General features: G+C 30.7%; 1 long non-coding RNA gene across 1 annotated transcript; it reads right to left on the bottom strand.

Moving 5' to 3' along the window:
* Nucleotides 1–928: 928 nt before the first annotated feature.
* Nucleotides 929–5,778, bottom strand: LOC136235276 (uncharacterized). Its single transcript, XR_010691739.1, has 3 exons — nt 5,683–5,778; nt 2,829–2,865; nt 929–1,167 (listed from the first exon to the last, which is right to left on the bottom strand). It is a non-coding gene; the product is annotated as an uncharacterized lncRNA (long non-coding RNA).
* Nucleotides 5,779–6,427: the final 649 nt, after the last annotated feature.

Genomic DNA, 6,427 nt, shown 5'->3' with positions numbered 1-6,427 from the left:
GTATTTATCTGTATCAAACTCTATCCTATATCTCTAAGTGTACCACGATCACACTCCTAGTTCATATAGGATTGTTCTATACCTATCAACACTAGGGTTATATGGCTTATAAATATATCTGCATAGGTCTGTATATTATTCAAGTAAATACAATACAAACAATTACTTCAATCACAACTTTAATATAAATAACAGTTAAATCAGTCTTTTCAAATTTTGATAGTAGGGCTAATATTGATTTTCCGTGGAAATGTTATAGTTAAATTTTTGCACCATTTCATACGTTATGCCAAAATCTACGCTTCATTTGAAACGTTAATGATTAAATTTGGCTCTTATCCCATTTTGTTTCATTATAGGCCTTTTATCTTTTATTTCGCCTAAAACCTATAAAATGTCAGGATCGGACCTACGATGTTATTCTATACGTGTTGTGGAAATCACGAATGCTTTTTGTTTTAGAGAGAACCCCTAATATTTCTGGTGTATATAGAAAAATTGCTTGTACTGTTAAATGCAGTAAGTTGAATTCCTTTTCCAATTGTACTAGTGTTTTTTTTAGGATGGAATTTTTGTATATTGAGATTTTGTTAATAATATCATATGTTCCTATTTCTGAAAAAAGTAAAGTAAGTACGCGTAGAAAAGTGACACCTGTATGTAATATTTCTAATTAGTAATTAGGCATCACATATACTATTAATTCATGAAAAACACAACACTAATTATATATCCTGAGTCGGTTACGTTATCCAATCACCATAATTAACTAAAATAAATAAATTCTAGAAAGTCATTAATAATTAAAAACGGGATTAGTTCTGCTTCCAGGCATATATAAATTTTTAATTGGGTAACTATCATAATCATACTATTATTTAGCATTCTTTGTCTGTTTCATTACCATATAAAATAAACTGTTACTGTACATTATTAATTGTATATTATATTGTTTTCTTTTTCCTTTCCCTTATCATAACAACTCCCATAAAAGTTCACATTATTGTATATTGAATTACTTAAATAAAAGGTATATACTATATATTTCCCAGAGAGCATGCGCCAGAAGGCGTGGAAGAGTATACTATTCTATGTGGATGTATAGCTCGGTTCCAGTATTTTAGAGCATCTAGCATAATTAATTATAAAATATAGTAGTGCTCCAATCTGAAAAAAAAAAAATCAATAAATTAAATTACTTACTGGTGGTATATTATCATTTTTTTTAGGTTTAAATTATACAAAGTCCTTAAAATTGTCGATTTTTGTTACTTTTCCTTTTAGATTTAAGAGACGACCCATTAGTAATTTTAACTCCTTGAAAATGACCTAACACGTTTTTTATTTCTCAATCGGAGAAGATATTGACGTGTAAAGAACACTTACCTTTCGGTCTCATATGCAATGTTACTTTTCCTTTTATAAAAATTTGCAACGTGGCATTTCATGATGATATTTCAAAGTGCTTATGAGTTTAGAGAGACTATTGCAAAATATACTCTAAAAAAGATAAATTTGTTTGAAGGGAAAAACCACGTTGTATATGGGAAGCCAATTAAAAACCGAGTGGTCAGAATTTAATCCGATTGAGAAAAATAAAATGTGTGTCATGTCACTTTCAATGATAGAGTGAGAGTGACTAATAGATTGTCGTTTAAGTTTGGAAGACAAAGTGATCAAAATTGACAACTTTAAAGAGCTCCATATAATTTAGGTTTTTTATATATATATTGAAAAGGATGAGACAATAGTAAGAAAAACAAAAGATTTACATGAGTCAACTGATTTCGTCTATATCTATGGTAGAAAATCCATAATTTATTAATAATTGGTAAGATGGTATAACAATAAGAAAATCACATCTTTTAACTCTCAATTTTCATGAGATCGGATTACATTCAAAACTCACGCATAAACATATTCTAATAAAGCAAACTCCAAAAGCTTCCAATGCAAGTAAATAAGTAAACAATACTTATACTTATATAGCAAACCAAAATTATTTAATTGGGTTGTTATATCCTTTTTATTTGTTTGTCTCTTGATATAATGTTTTTAGTAGGATGATATTAATGCGAATGTGATATAAAAATATATCATAGGCAATCTTATACTACTTTTAGAATCAAATCATAATTATTCATTTTAATTTTTTATTCATGGATTTGATATTTCTTCCAATAAAAATCACAATTATTGTTCATTTGATCTTGAGTTTTACAACACTGCGACTGTATTCATTGCATTTTTACTCAATTGATATACTGTTAATTCAAGCATATTGACATTATAAAAAATCTATTCATGATAGTATTAGCTTACATGAATAAATATAACGTGTGGATTCTATAATTTTTTAAATATAAAATATGAGTATTTTTTTTATTTTTTTATTGTTACAAATATATTTATTTTTTTTATGTGTTACTTTTTTATTTTTTATATATTATTCTCAAAATAGTGTAAAAACGTTCTTTTATAATAATAATCCACATATTATTGTTAAATAATAATAATAATAATAATAATAATTACAATAATTATAATATACTAATAAATAACCAATTATATCAAAATAATTAAATATTTTATATGATCCTTGCAATGTGTGGATCTTCGACTAGTAGTTAATTATAACTAATAATTTATATGTAGCAAATTTAGTTATTGCTATTTAATAGATTGTTTGTAATTGTGTTAATAACACAATAAATATTTTACACGTAATTAATATTTGAAAGATCCGATATAGAATTTAAATAATAGTAAACCAGTGGATTCAAATTTTTCAATAGCATTTATTATATAGGGGACAATTTTGGACATACCTTGGACATATATATGGAGTTTCCAATCTTCGAAAATCTGCAGAAAATTTCAACCCTAGTTGTTAATTAAGAAGCTACAGACCAAATAATAGTTAATTAAAAGTCAATGCTTATTTAATTAGAATAAGTCAATGTTAATGTGATATGGGCATATATAATATATGAGCAATGTCAACCCTGATTTTCTTTAACATTAAGCTTATTAGTGAACATACTATATAAATTTATTTATTTATTTTTACGAGGGATGGCAATAATAATATACTGTTTATTCATGGCAACATGAAAAATTATTTTGGTAATTAAGAAAAAAAGAGGGACCACTTCCACTCTATAATACAAGTCAAAGAGACTGCTGAGACGTTGTTATCTTGTTTGAGCTGTATCAACTTTTTTAAAATTTGAGTACCTGCATTTCAGATATGTTTCTTTATATATTTTTTCTTTCTGTTTATTAAATAAAATATAAATAAATTCTAAAGGAATGTCGATAGAAGACCATTCAATTCATTTTTATTTTTTTTAATGATATTCATATTTGTTTAATAAGTTAAAGCAATTCGATAGGTAGAGTTTAGGAAGGAGTGATTAAAGACTTAAATCAAGTGTTACAAAATGCTTCTATGGACCATCATCAATTTCCAATGCGAGATGCTTTCTACCAAACATTAATATTACTTTAAAAAATATTCTATAGAAACATCTTAGACGCGTAGATTAAGGTTACCCTTCAATCCGGAGGACATCAGTAACCATTCGATCTAAGAAGAGAATATTCTTTGATGATTCGAATGAAAACGTTCGGCCACGTGGGAGGATCTCTGCCATCCATCTATCCATGCAGCCGTACGGTCTGAAAAGAGCAACCGTTGGATCAAAAAAGACGGTTACGTGAAGGACATGGGACAAGGAATAGTGCACACCGATTGGCATACCAGAGGTCCAAAGGCCGTACGTCCAATGAAATCTAGCCACCTGGCAGAGCGTGTGCAACATGGTAGACTGCACTACCAGACAACGTCACAAACTGAGTATCAAAAAACTAACTGAAAGTTGACACGTGTCTTGTGACTCATTGGGTAAATTCTCAGAATAACAAAGAATACCATTGGTAAACACAATAAATAGAGAAGGTATATAGCCTACACAAGGTACGTGAATTACACAACTAGTATCAATACCCTGAATAAAGGTACGTGGATTCCCGTTGTCTAACTCTGCACCAGATGGGGTTATTTCCATGGAATTGGCTAAGGGCAGTTTTCTTAATAAAGGGATTAGAAGAAAGTCATAAGGTTCCTCTTCACAGTCAGAAGTCTTAGTCATAAAAAGGTAGGAAAGACATCAGAGCATAGGTCAGTCATAGAGGGAAACAATGAAGAAGTTCTAGGGATAAATTTGCCAATGTTGAGTGTTATCGTTATAGCAAGCATGTGCATACCAGAAGGTACTGCAGACAACTAAAGAAAGAGAATAAAAAGGGTGCTAAAAACAATTAGAAGACATGTGGTGGTGGTGGTAATGAAAATACTAAGGTAAATGCTACTACCAATAATTTTCTGATTTATGGTGATTAAGATGTTATTAATCTTGCATGTAATATTTTGAGTTGGGTGGTTGATAGTGGTGTTGTATGTCACGTTACATCACAAAGAGATTTTTATTCATCCCTCATACCAGGTCACTTTGATGATGTTTAGATGAGTAATAATGGACTATCAAAAGTACTTTGGTTTTGGATAATGTGAAACATGTTCCAGATATGAGAACGAACTTGATTTCTACAAGCTTTCTTGATGATGATGGTTACCACAACAATTTTGGTAATGGTCAATGGAAGCTCACTTGAGGTTCTTTAGTTGTGGCAAGAGGGAGTAAGCACTCTAAGTTGTACATGTCACATCCAAAGATCTTTAAGAGCATTGTTAATGCTGTGGAGAATTATAATGTGATTGACTTGTCGCATAAAAGACTTGTCCATATGAGTGAAAAGGGCATGTCTATATTGTCAAAGAAGGAAAAGCTATCTGGTGTGAAGGATATTCACTTGAAGAAATGTTTTGACTGCTTGGCTGGTAAATAGACAATAGTTTCTTTTAAGAGTCATCCTCCTCATAGGAAGGAGAAGATACTTAATTTGGTGCATTCTAATGTCTATGTTCCTATGTCAACTAAGACACTTGGTTCTTATAGTTTGTTTTGATTCCTCTTATGGTTCCAATCTGATTGTTCTGAGCGTTGTAGTTCTGGTTCTGTTTGCGGTTTCGATTCTTCAAACTTTTCTGATTAGGTTTCAAAACAGCTATGGATCTCTTAGTGTTGTTTGAGATAGCAAGCACTTTTTCTTTCTAGTCTTGTTTTCAAGCTTTCTCCTTAATACGAAGATGAGTAATCAGACTTTCCAATGAGAATTCCTTAGTCTTATACCTGAGAACATTCTTAAAGCCCTTCCAAGAAGGAGACAATCTATCAATAATAATAACTTGAATTTTTTTTCATCAAGAGACATACATTCCGAGATAATCTGATGAGAAATTTTCTGGAGTTCATGAGACTTTGCCTCCACGGGTTTATCACCATTCATCTAGAATTTGAGGTAGTGACTATCAACATATTTCTTTTTGTTCCACCCTCCTTGGTATCATACTTCCTATGCAACGCATCCCACACGTCTTTAGTAGATTTGTTCTTATCATTATAGTAATCATACAAGTCATCAACCAGGCCAATCAAGATGTAATTTTTATAGAGAAAAGCAGTCTACTTGCACTTATCAACAACATATTTCTCAGCCTCAAAGGCAGTTTCAGCAAGAATGAGTTTTTCAGAACTGAAAACAGAAATAGAAGCAAACCTTTTTTTCGTAAGGTAAAACAAATCTTCTATTTCCATCTTCGGAAATGAGTTCCCCCCTCAAAACGAAACACCTTATTGATATGAGTCAGCCCAGTAGTCTAATTAATAGTCATGGCAACAAGAATCATCTTAAAATTATTGAAGCATATTAAAATGAAAAAACATTGAATCAAACAATCTAGGATGAGTCACGGATGACGTCGCTCTCTTTAAGACGTTTGCAAGACAGTCTCTATAATGTGCAAGTAGACTATCAATCAATCACCTCTAGGATAAAATACCATAGACACACTATAATTGCAATTCTAAATTGAACGATACATAATCTTTCAATAACCACACTCTAATATAGAATTGTTCAATAACCACGGCCGATTAAGACACCACCTTACAAACTCTGCTTACTAGTGAATAAGTTTATTATGATGGACTCTTAAAACTTGTTTTATCCCAGATTAGAATCTAGTGGGTGTATAAATAGGGTTATTATGTTAGTAAAGTGCAAAGTTCATGGGCTATAATGTCCACTTTGGAAGTCTATGGGCCATAATGAAACTAAGTATAAAGTTTGGGAGCTATAAGTGTAAATTACCCTTCAAAGGTTTGTGGGAAAATTGAGTTTGGATCCTCTCAAGTTGAAATTCTCTCAAGATGGTCATGTTTAATACATCTTAACCATGTGTTGGACAAAATGAATAAAATTATGAAATCAATTTAAATACCATATAAATTTTGGAGAACTT

This window comes from Euphorbia lathyris, chromosome 7 (assembly GCF_963576675.1).
Source record: "Euphorbia lathyris chromosome 7, ddEupLath1.1, whole genome shotgun sequence".
Lineage (NCBI taxonomy): Eukaryota > Viridiplantae > Streptophyta > Magnoliopsida > Malpighiales > Euphorbiaceae > Euphorbia > Euphorbia lathyris.
This window is presented reverse-complemented; position numbering and strand designations above follow the sequence as displayed.